The 12,314-nt window shown below is 44.5% G+C and overlaps 1 long non-coding RNA gene across 2 annotated transcripts; it reads right to left on the bottom strand.

Moving 5' to 3' along the window:
• Positions 1 to 1,648: 1,648 nt before the first annotated feature.
• LOC107118766 lies at positions 1,649 to 10,451 on the bottom strand. Of its 2 annotated transcripts, none has more exons than XR_001482780.1 (3): positions 10,203 to 10,451; positions 3,635 to 3,711; positions 1,649 to 2,835 (listed from the first exon to the last, which is right to left on the bottom strand). It is a non-coding gene; the product is annotated as an uncharacterized LOC107118766 (long non-coding RNA). The 2 variants fall into 2 exon arrangements; XR_001482779.1 differs by lacking the exon at positions 10,203 to 10,451 and adding an exon at positions 8,150 to 8,190.
• Between the last annotated feature and the right edge of the window lie 1,863 nt (positions 10,452 to 12,314).

Here is a 12,314-nt window from a genome sequence, read left to right as displayed (position 1 = left end):
GACAGCCAGCTTCTGATGGAATTGTCAGAGTGACTCAGGGTGCTTTTCTTTTCTTTTTTTAAAATGCAAGCTGAGTGTGTCAATCTGAAGTTTTTACTTGCAGCAGAAAGTGCTTTACATAGTGGCCTTTTTCCGGTGCCAAAAAGCTACCGTAAGAGTGTTTGTCTTGAGGGGGAAAAAGCCAGGGCAATCTCCTACCTATTCCCATTGTCTCCTAGGTTGGCTACTGTCACACTCTCTCTGTCTCCATTTATCTACCTGTAAAATGGGGATAACACATATCTCTTGATTGCTATTTATCTACTAGGAGACCTTTAGACACAACATTTTCTTCTCTGTGTCAGATTAACACTGAGCTATGCTAGATGCACATGGGTATGAACCCGTAAAATGTTGCTGTAGTCTAAATCCATTTAAATGAATGAGCTTAGACATGAGTAACGCTGCATAGGGTAACAGTGTAAACTACAGTGGCCTGCTGGTGTACTTGATTATCCTTAACACAATGACACACCTACATAAGAAGGGCAAATTGACAGATCTGGAGACTTGGTGCAGGGGAGGCAAAGCTTCTTCAAAGTACTTTTCTAGATTAGAGTCAGTTGCCTCAACAGCACAACATTATGCCTGCAGAAGCGGAGGTGTAAGTAAATTAAACTTTTCCAGTGAATGGACAGCTCCATTTAACGGTCCCCAGCTTCCTCCCCTGCAATTCTGCTCCCCACCACCATCCCTGGAGAACAGGATTCCAACTGATAACTCAGCAGCCAGTCACACCACACCGACAGCAATTCAAGAGTCCTAGCATGGGAACACAGTTCACCTATCAAGATGCACTGCATGGAGATTACCACCAATGCCCCCTCCAGGTCTAAAGCACTAGGTGCATAGTAGTGAGAACTTTGGCGAAAGGGCATTTTGCACAAACAACAAACAGCAAATTAAAAAAAGGGAAGAGGAACACTACTCATCATTTCAGACCTCTTAAAGGTACTAGGTCTCAGGATTCCAGACAAAACACCTACCAGGAATCTACAAGGGCAAAGCACCTCACACAGCAAGGGGGAGCCCATGTCTCCAAGCAGGACTGTCTCCTCGCAAGTACCCCAAGACATGTGAAGCACTCAAACAGTCATGGTCAACGAATCTCTCTTCCTTCCTCTATGATAGATCCAGGTGGGTAGCCGTGTTGGTCTGAAGCAGTAGAACAAAGTGTGAGTCCAGTGGCACCTTTAAGATCAACAAAGTTTTATTCAAGGTATAAGCTTTCATGTGCAATCACACTTCTTCAGATATAGACTAAAGCTTATACCTTGAATAAAACTTTGTTGGTCTTAAGAGAAGAAGAAGAGGAGATTGGATTTATACCCCGCCCTTCACTTGAAGTCTCAGAACGGCTTACAAACTCCTTTCCCTTCCCCTCCCCACAACAGACACCCTGTGAGGTGGGTGGGGCTGAGAGAACTCTGACACAAACTGCTCTTTTTCAAGGACAGCTGTGCCAGAGCTTGTGACTGACCCAAGGTCACATCAGCAGGTGCAAGTGGAGGAGTGGGGAATCAAACCCGGTTCTCCCAGATTAGAGTCCGCACACTTAACCACTACACCAAACTGGACTCACACTTTATATTCCTTCCTCTATGTTGGTTTTATAATCCTTTGTTTTCTAATCTTCCCCATTCTAATTGCCAGTTTGTTGCTATTACATTTTTATTCATCCCTTCTTCCAATGAACTCAGGATGGAAAACATGGTTCTGGGCTGGTTCTCTCTTCTTTTGTTTTATCCTCACAACAACACCGTGAGACCGTTTAGGCTTAGCAAAAGTGTCTGGACCAAGATCACACAGGAAGCTTTATGGCAGGGTGTAAATTTGAACCTAAGTCTCCACAATTCTAGTTAAATACATTTCAGGATTATGCTGATGTGATGAACGTGGGAAATGCTTTTCCTTCCTAACCACTCTACAAGTATGAGGTGAGGTTACCTATATCTTTAGTCAAACTAAAATCATGAATAAACCATGAGCCTCAAGTTCAGTCACTTCTATTGACAACAAGTTCCCAAATCTGATTTACATACATATTGTGACTGACAGTCTTTAACTTTTTTTGTATTGGCCCAGGATGAGTCTCTTTAGCCAATCCTTATTGTAGTTTTCAGTCCCTGGGAAGGCTGGATTCTTTTTTCTTTTAAATAAAGATCTTTGGGACTTAAGGTGCAGACTTGGGGCTTGTTTCACCAAGACGTCTATACTGGCCTTCACGCTGGTCTCTTTAATTCTGAACGCCTATGCTAAAAAAAGATGTGACTACAAAGTTTTGTGCCCTATCTGGCTTTTAGATCTATTCTTACATGTCTTCTGCTTCTTACTTTACAGGCCATAAAAATCTGATTTTCTTTTCATAGTAACAATTTTAAAAATATTTTGATTATAATTTTCAGGATTTTCAGAATGCCCTCTCATCTCATTACAGTTGAGTTGCTTCTGGATTTTCCAAGGAGTTTAGAATGGTGTGCATTGTTCATACAGTACAGATTTCTTCATACTGTATTTTCCATACAGTACAGATTTCTTCCTTTAAAAACTGCAGATGTGCTATGTTGGTATAAACATTGTGGTATAATTATCAGAAAGTCCAATTGCATCATAGTGAATGCCATCATACCAAGAGGAAGTGGCTTGCGTTGGATGATGTTCTTGATTATTTCTTTTGTCATAAGCTCTGGCTGTTATTCGTCCCAGTTGTTCTTGCTAAGCTGTTTTTATGGCTGTTTGTTCTAAGTTCACAGTTTTATTTTGTAGATTTGCTGTTTTGATTTGTTTCTTAGCTGTCTGAAATTAAGGAGATGTGGGATATAAATATTTTAATACATGTTGAATTGCTTTTAGAAAGGGGAACTGATGTGGTTTTGCATCCTTTTAATAAAACTCCTCCCAGGTTATGCAGTCCTCAGCAGATCTGCTTGAATAACTTTCACTTAAATTAATGGCACTTACTTCCAAGTGCGTGCATGGAGAATTAAGGAATAAATCTGAGCCCATTGTTGCTTATCCCAATAAATGTGGCCAAAGGTAACAGTTTCCAGGAATTAATCAAGTATAGAAACATTACGCTCTCCAAAACAAACCTATCATTACGTCCACTTATTTAATCAATTTCTTTGCTTACATCTATTGAGAAGAGAAACATCTGTTTCTATCTATCCGTAAATCCAGCTGCATTCTAATTTATCCTCAGCGATATGGTCTACTTCTTCCTTCATATGGTAAAACTAAGCCATTTTAAAGAGGCTTAAAAAACAGGATGACTTTGACAACTAAATGATAACCAAAAATAAAACTCAAAACTGGTCATATTGGAGTGCATGGTAACATTGTTTAATTGTACTTGTTAAGGCATAACATTTTTTACTATAACAAACAATCAACAATACTATCAATGACAAAATAAGCACACACCAACTTATTACCTCCACTCAAATTAATTAACTGAATTCAAAAGTATATGTACAGAATAATCTCATGTTTTGGTTCACAATAACATGGGTCAAAATAGACCTGAATTTCCATTTTCAATTGGTGATATTTGATAGGATGCTAACTGATGGTAAGATTTTGAAGTGAAACTTACTTGAAATATTCAAGGAGTGCTTGATAATGAAAATTAACATTCTTTTCTGTAGAACAGACAAATGCTAATACAGTCCCCTGTTGAGATACAAACACAAAGAGAACAAGGATTATACAATCAGGCAACAGCAATAACAGGGAAGTCTAAATGAATTTGATTTGAGCTGTCTAATATGTGATGATCAATCAAGCCCAGAGTGAGCAGAAAGGTTCTCATAATGTTGTAGAAATGGTAAGCAGTATTTTTTACTGCCAACTTTCCTACCTAGTAATCAAATTAGTCTTCAGTCCAGAAGAAATTGCTTTTGTTCTGTCAGCATGCAGTTCCAACTGAATACTGGCAGTGTAGGCTAGCTAGAATTATGCTATTTGTATTTTAACCCTGCAATATTTGGTACAATATGCAATGCCTAGATACTTCCTTGATCATGTTATTTGCACAAATGTGTTCAGTGTGGATTATTCTTGGTTTTGATTTACAAAATAGTTCCCCTCCTGGAGATACTACTTGCCTGGCGTCCAAGTTCTTATGCAACAGAGTTGTTGGAACATACTGCTTCTGATGACTTCATGGTATATGTTCCCAACCTCTGACCAATGCCCGATGGACACCCAACAACCCAAGCTTTCACAAGGAGTGTATCCCTAATTATAAGTCTCGGAGTAGATATTGTATGTGTTGTTAACTAGGATTAGCGTCTGCAGTTAAGGGCTGTATTGCCCAATGGCTGGTCAAACCTGAGAGGAGGACTGTCCCCCATATGACATCACGTAAAGGAGTAAAGGTCCTTTTGTGTATGCTTCCTGTGTTATGCCACTAGAGAGATTCCCTTCCTTTTCTGGGATGAATCCTAGCCATCCTGGTAGCAAAGACTGTGCTGTCTTCTCCTTCTCTGCTGTTGTGAAGGTTTGCATTCTCCCTAAGGGTTGTGTTCCCTGTGTGCCGATCCAGATGACAATATATCATTTCTGGCCTACATAAGCAAATATTCAGTCAAGGTGACCAAGGTAGACTAATGGTGAACACCCCATGGCACAGTGCTGTGCTACTGCCCACCTGCAGTACATTTTCATTGTGGCTCTTTAAGCAGGGACAATCAGGTACATAAGTGGGCTGGCTACAGGTGTTTTCTGAAGTAAATTATACTAGGCAGTATAAATCACTGGGCAATATAAAATATAATCAAATTAACAGTCTGTAGGATAGTGCTCCCTGACATTATGACCATTATGACCACCACTAATGAACCAGCTCTCCAAACAGCTGGATGATAAATCATATTGCCCCCTCTTCCCAAATTGTTTCTCTCTGGTCTAGGAGATAGAGGCTAGGTGCCAAAGAATTATGCAGTTAGTTCTTTATACTCAAATGGTGCTGGATTTACATTTGTTAAATGACAGCTTTGACTCCTACCCTCATGTACCTATTACACTGCACACTGGACTGTTTTTAAAAATCAGGAGAGTTTCAACAACCATTTATGATGTAAAAAGGGGGGAAAGTCCAAAATCCTACTAAGTGCCTACAGACCCTGAAGTGCACCTAAACTAGTTCTCTGGATCCTAGCCATGCTGGTAGCAAAGACTATTGTTCCTATTTTCCCCACTCTATGCTAGTTGAAGTAAAACACAGTATTTACTAATTCCCCCCCAAGCATGCCATTAAAGGGGTGGTCATCTTACATTCACATACAATTACAGTTATGGACAGTAATATTTTTTTTGTGTGTGTAACATTTTCATGGGAGTTACATTACATTCAGGTTTGTCTTCCTTTTAGGTAAATATGGTATCTGTAGACACCCTACATCTGGGATGGTATGAAATTAACATTTTCCTGAATCTCCATATCAACTTTGATTAGTCAGCTATCTTTTACTTTGTACTTTTAGCACTGCAGGGCAGAGAAAAGTAGACCCAACAGCCCAGTGCAGTAGTCATCACCAGATGCTATCATGGACCCTTAATTTAGAAGTAAATCCCAGTGACCTCAGTGGAACATCCTACCAAATGATCAAGGCAGAAGAGCAGGATCCTTTGCAAGTTAATAGGATCATTCTGCTACAAACTGTGGAATCTGTAGTCCTTTTCTGTTTTAATTATGTTTATATAGTCCTCTCTCACACAGAGAGGGGTGCTTGGGTACATCACTGTGATATCTTCAAGCAGCTTGGTGTCTCCTGAGAGAGTTCAGTGTCTTCTGCACGTTTCTGTATTGGTGTACACCCTTCTTGTACTCTGAGTCTCATGGCAGGCTCTTATTATCTTATAATAAGTAATAGTGTAGAAGTAACTGAATTCTCTGCCAACAGCAAATATTTAGCAGTGGTTGAAAGATCAACTGAAGGTCAGAGTCGAATGATGTAGTGGACTGAAGCAGATGCCACTGGCCTAGAGAACATTTCTCTTTTTCCCCCTGAAGGCCACTTCAAATATTATAATTCCTTTGCAAAGACCATATCGACGTATGAAAATTAGTATTGTTAGAACTGTGGTCTTACTGAGCAGCCAATACAAACAGCAGTTCTGAAGTGCCAAATCTATGCACTTGCATGGGAAAGAACACTTGAACTGTGCTTCAGATTATATTTGTGTACTCTTCCAGAATGGGGATGATTTTGCCTCTGATTCAGCATGTGATAATAACAAGCCCCCCTAATAAATGCAGATAAGAGAACATCAAAGGGCAGTTTATCAGTGCCAAAGAGAGCTGAAGTCATTGAAGCCAATGAGTTTAGAAGGGTATAACTCTGTTTAGGATGGCACTGTTGGAGACAGCCCCAAGCCTATAGATATTTACTTGGAAGCAATGGGGTTAATTCAAAGCTAGTATGTTTACGACTGCAACCTTCATGGCTCAAATTGCTATGAAGAATATGGACCTCATATTCCATTGTGAACCCCAACTCTTCAGGATAGCATTGACAAGTTGTACCTCACTCAGAAATTAATATTTTACCTTTACTCTGGCTGAATTGGAAGGCAGCCCCAGCTTCTCCAGTCCATTTTGTGCCACTTCTACCTTGTATAATGAGGACTTTGGGTGTGTTGCTGCAGGGTGATGGCATGCAGCTCACGAGTGTGAGATATCATGGCTGCCTTGCCTCCTAGTTCAGCAGCAACAACGGGGGAGGCTCTGGCTCAATCAGGGGATACAACCTACTGATGAAGACATTTGCTGAAGGGCACTTAGACAAGGAATTCTCCAAACCTGTTTGGCTGGTCAGCCACATTTATCTTGGGAATCAGTCAAATTTATCTTGGAAATCAAGAACAATGCTACAAGTGTGGCCTAAAGGGAAAGGTTAGTACTGAACTGAATTCCTTGATAGTATTGTTGAAGTGGGAAGGGCCAAATCCTAGGTTATCTTGGGTTTTTCATTCTCTTGTGCAACTTGAAAGTATACTTCCAGCATTTGAGATTGAATTGCTCTAAAAAAGACAATTTCTCGCTTACTTAGTATGTAACACTTCACTCAGCTTTCTGTAATCACCTGGAATGCTCAGAAACTGTCATAAGAACATATGAAGAACCCTGCTGGATCAGGCCCAGCAACAGGGCATAGAGGCCAAGGCCTCCCCTGATGTTGCCTTCTAGCACCAGTATTCAGAGGTTTACTGCCGCTGAATATGGAGTTTCCCTCTATTCACAATGGCTAGTAGCTTAACTTCATGAATCTCTGCAGCCCCTTTTAAAACAGTGCCTGTGGCCGTTGCTCCATCCTCTGGCAATGAATTCCACATTTTAATTGCTTGTTGTGTAAAGAAGAGTTTCCTTTTGTCAGTGTTGAATTTGTGGCCCATTAACGTCATTGGATGCCCTCGAATTCTAGTATTTTGAGGAAGAGAGAAAAAGTTTTCTATGTCCATTGTCCACCCCATACCTTATTTTATAAATTTCTATCATGCCTGCCAGACTTTTCAGTCCAACCCCCTAATCCTTTTGGTTGCCTTCTTCTCTACTTTTTGTAATTCTGCAATGCTCTTTTTGAGATACGGTGATCAGAACTGCATGCAGTATTCTAAATGAGGCCACACCATAGATCTATACATGGGCATTATAATATTGGCCACTTTATTTTCAATCTTTTCCCTAATAATCCCAAGGACAGAGTTTGTCTTTTTCACTGATGGGGTGCCTGTATTAACTTTTAGGTTTATAATTACATGGTTTTATGATGTTATCTTATTAATTTATATGTATTCTAATTATTTTAATTAGCTTTTATATGTATTTTACTCCAGTATAATATCTGCTCTTCTAATTGGAGAGTTGTAACATCTATACCAGGGGTGTCGAACTCATTTGTTATGAGGTCTGGATCTGACAAAAATGAGACCTTGTTGGGCCGGGCCATGTGTGTCATAAAATGTAATGCCAGGTAGCAGAGATATAAACTTTATAAAGGACACAAACACAAAGGTGGTTTGTTTTTTTACTTAAAATAAAAACATGCTTAAAACATTAGCACTCTTGCAATATTTTATTTATTTATCAGTGTCTGATAACTGATACCTCTTGCTCTGAATTATTGCACCAAAATGTCTGTGCTGTTGCAATCTTGAGTATGCTGTTCAGGTGTGTATCTGTAAGCTGCAAACCTATGATGACGCAGCAGCAGCAGCAGAACTGGAAGAAGAAACAGAAGACAGCAAGTTCCACTGTAAGCCTGATATAAGCCTGATATAAGCCCCTGATCTATACTTTCAATATGATTTACTGTATGAACTTGTATCTGGTCGTGGAAATTAATGAATTATTCATTCATTCACTCACTGCTGGAGCCCACTGGCTTGACACTTTCATTAAGCTATCCACTGTGACCACAAGGTTTCTTTCCTGTTCAATCTCAGCATGTTCAGACCCCCTTAGCAAATATGTGAAGTTGGTATTTCTTGTTCTAACCTACATCAGTTTACAACTTCATTTGTCATAATGCTGCCCACTCATCCAATCTGAAAAATCCTCCTGAGCTCTTCATAGTTGGCCTTGGTTTTCACCATTCTGAAGAATGTTGCCCACCCCCAGTTCCAGATCACTTATGAATAAATTAAATAATAACAGTCCCAACAATGATCCTTGTGGGACCCCACTGTTTATTTTTCTTTATTGCAAGAACTAGGGTTGTCAGCTCTGGGTTGGGAAATATCTGGAGATTTTTGGGTGGAGCTTGGGGAGGGAAGGGACCTCAGCAGTGTATAATACCAGAGTCAATCCTACAAAGCAGCCATTTTCTCCAGGGGAACTGATCTTGGTCATACAGAGTCTCCAGTCTGGAGATCAATTATAATAGGGGGAGATCACCAGGTGCCACTTAAAGGTTGGCAACCCAACTGTCCATGTTGTTTAACCAATCTTTTGGTTGACAGATTTGACAAGCTGTTTCCTAGCTATTATTTCTCAACTAGATACTTACATAGGAGTGATTTTAAAAACCCTCAGAGTTGCCTGCTGTAATTTGTCTGGCTATTTAAGCTTTTTGTGAGAAGACTTAGAAGAATATTATTTGTGCAGTACCTGTATCTTGAACAAATGCAACCTAGGCTGGGAGTCCTATAGGTTGTGTAGAAGAGGGAATTGTGACAGGTGTAGCTTGCAGACATGAGGGAAGAATTTTGGCAGGAATTTCTTCACACCAACCCTGCCTTACCACAGCATGGAAGCATGCATGTTGGGTAAGTTATCACCCGGGACCCCAACCTTGTACATTGCTCCTTAGCTGTTACAACTACTACCTGCTACAGTGTTCCCTCTAAGCTGAGTTAGTGTGAGCTAGCTCACAGTTTTTTAGCCTCTGGCTCACACATTTTTGTCTTCGCTCAGGAAGGATGGCTCCAGAGCAGGCTGATTTATGCCGTTACCAAATCGCTCGCTCACAACTTTAATGCCAGTGGCTCACAAAGTAGAATTTTTGCTCACAAGACTCCACAGCTTAGAGGGAACATTGAGTCCTGCTAGCATCTTTTCTGTGAGGTTGGCTATGGCAGATGAGCTGCCAGAAGAATCTGTGGACAAAAAACCCCTCTAAAGACGTGACTTCCAAATACTTTGCACTATATTTAGATACACATGAAACTGTAGTTCGTCTCACAAGCAGACACATCCCCCCCACCTTTTCTGGGCTGCTCCCCCACCCACCCCGGGGTCGCCTCTTAGCAAACAGAACCACAACCGGCGAAGCTTCCCACAATTCCCGCTTCTCGATGGGATCGCGTGTGCTGGATCCCTCGCCTGCTGAATCTCTGGCTGCCCACGATCACTCGGGCATCTTTTCAGCAACGGCGCCGCTGGAGAAAAATAACAGGCCTCGGTATAGAGTGTCAACGGAGGCAAAGTTTAAACCGCCATCGCCTCGGCTGACCTGGGGATTGACGCAACAGCTAGCTGAGATTTTTAAACAGCCCTCAGGCGCACAAAAGTCGAGCCTGCCGGCGCCGCCGCATCCCCCTTCTGTACCACCCGTGGCAGCCCGAGGTAGGAGAGGGAAGGAGGCGAGAGAACCGCGCTATGGCAACCACACACCGCCGCATGTCGCCATCACAAAGCGGAGCCCCGGCCGAGCGCTTACCCAGCCGGCTGAGGGCCCGTGGTGGGCGCCATCTTGCGAGGGGCGGTGCTTGGCCGGCCTCCCTCCTCCCCTTTAGCATCGCCACCGTCTCCTCTCCACGCTGCGGCCGCCAGAACTGCCCGACGCCGCTCTTTCTCGCACCGCTTCAGCCGCCTCAGCCGCCGCCGCCGCCGTTCGAGGGAGCGCAGCTTCTGCCCGACGACGGGCCTCCCTCCGCCGCCATTTCCAGTCGTTTCCAGCCATGGCAGGTGAGAGAGACGGCCGGCAGGGAAGGGTCGCTGCGAGAGGAGAAGGGCAAGCGGCGGAGACTCCCCACCCGCCCATCTGCTCTTATTAGCGCCCACTGCTCACCTGCAGGGAAAGGGGAGACATCCCCCGTCTCCAGTGACGAGCCTCCCTTTCCTGTCCTCTGAGCATCACCCCGGCCTTAAGTACCGAGGAACCCCGGGAGACTGAAACGCCCTCACGTCATTTTCTAGACCAAGGTGCCCTCCTTGCGCCCCCTCACTCATATTTCATTCCTTTTTACTAGCATCTTTTCTGTGAGGTTGGCTATGGCAGATGAGCTGCCAGAAGAATCTGTGGACAAAAAAACCCTCTAAAGACGTGACTTCCAAATACTTTGCACTATATTTAGATACACATGAAACTGTAGTTCGTCTCACAAGCAGACACATCCCCCCCACCTTTTCTGGGCTGCTCCCCCACCCACCCCGGGGTCGCCTCTTAGCAAACAGAACCACAACCGGCGAAGCTTCCCACAATTCCCGCTTCTCGATGGGATCGCGTGTGCTGGATCCCTCGCCTGCTGAATTTCTGGCTGCCCACGATCACTCGGGCATCTTTTCAGCAACGGCGCCGCTGGAGAAAAATAACAGGCCTCGGTATAGAGTGTCAACGGAGGCAAAGTTTAAACCGCCATCGCCTCGGCTGACCTGGGGATTGACGCAACAGCTAGCTGAGATTTTTAAACAGCCCTCAGGCGCACAAAAGTCGAGCCTGCCGGCGCCGCCGCATCCCCCTTCTGTACCACCCGTGGCAGCCCGAGGTAGGAGAGGGAAGGAGGCGAGAGAACCGCGCTATGGCAACCACACACCGCCGCACACTTCCTTCCTCTCGCCGCTGTCAGAATGACCCACCACCTGGGTTAGTAGTATTAATCCTCTGGACAATAGTAGGTTATAAAAGCTTCCTTAAGGGGAAAAAAGCCCTCCCTCCCGATCTCCTGGTGTGCTGTTAAACTTCATGCATGGCTATGGCATGCACAGCTGTCCCACCCCTCTTGAAATTACCTTTCACAGTGTATCTAGGGCCGCTGGAGAAAAATAACAGGCCTCGGTATAGAGTGTCAACGGAGGCAAAGTTTAAACCGCCATCGCCTCGGCTGACCTGGGGATTGACGCAACAGCTAGCTGAGATTTTTAAACAGCCCTCAGGCGCACAAAAGTCGAGCCTGCCGGCGCCGCCGCATCCCCCTTCTGTACCACCCGTGGCAGCCCGAGGTAGGAGAGGGAAGGAGGCGAGAGAACCGCGCTATGGCAACCACACACCGCCGCATGTCGCCATCACAAAGCGGAGCCCCGGCCGAGCGCTTACCCAGCCGGCTGAGGGCCCGTGGTGGGCGCCATCTTGCGAGGGGCGGTGCTTGGCCGGCCTCCCTCCTCCCCTTTAGCATCGCCACCGTCTCCTCTCCACGCTGCGGCCGCCAGAACTGCCCGACGCCGCTCTTTCTCGCACCGCTTCAGCCGCCTCAGCCGCCGCCGCCGCCGTTCGAGGGAGCGCAGCTTCTGCCCGACGACGGGCCTCCCTCCGCCGCCATTTCCAGTCGTTTCCAGCCATGGCAGGTGAGAGAGACGGCCGGCAGGGAAGGGTCGCTGCGAGAGGAGAAGGGCAAGCGGCGGAGACTCCCCACCCGCCCATCTGCTCTTATTAGCGCCCACTGCTCACCTGCAGGGAAAGGGGAGACATCCCCCGTCTCCAGTGACGAGCCTCCCTTTCCTGTCCTCTGAGCATCACCCCGGCCTTAAGTACCGAGGAACCCCGGGAGACTGAAACGCCCTCACGTCATTTTCTAGACCAAGGTGCCCTCCTTGCGCCCCCTCACTCATATTT

Source organism: Gekko japonicus, unplaced genomic scaffold, assembly GCF_001447785.1.
Source record: "Gekko japonicus isolate JY-2015 unplaced genomic scaffold, Gekko_japonicus_V1.1 scaffold13, whole genome shotgun sequence".
Taxonomy (NCBI): Eukaryota; Metazoa; Chordata; class Lepidosauria; order Squamata; family Gekkonidae; genus Gekko; species Gekko japonicus.
The sequence above is the reverse complement of the archived record's forward strand: the minus strand, read 5'-3'. Positions and strand labels throughout refer to the sequence as shown.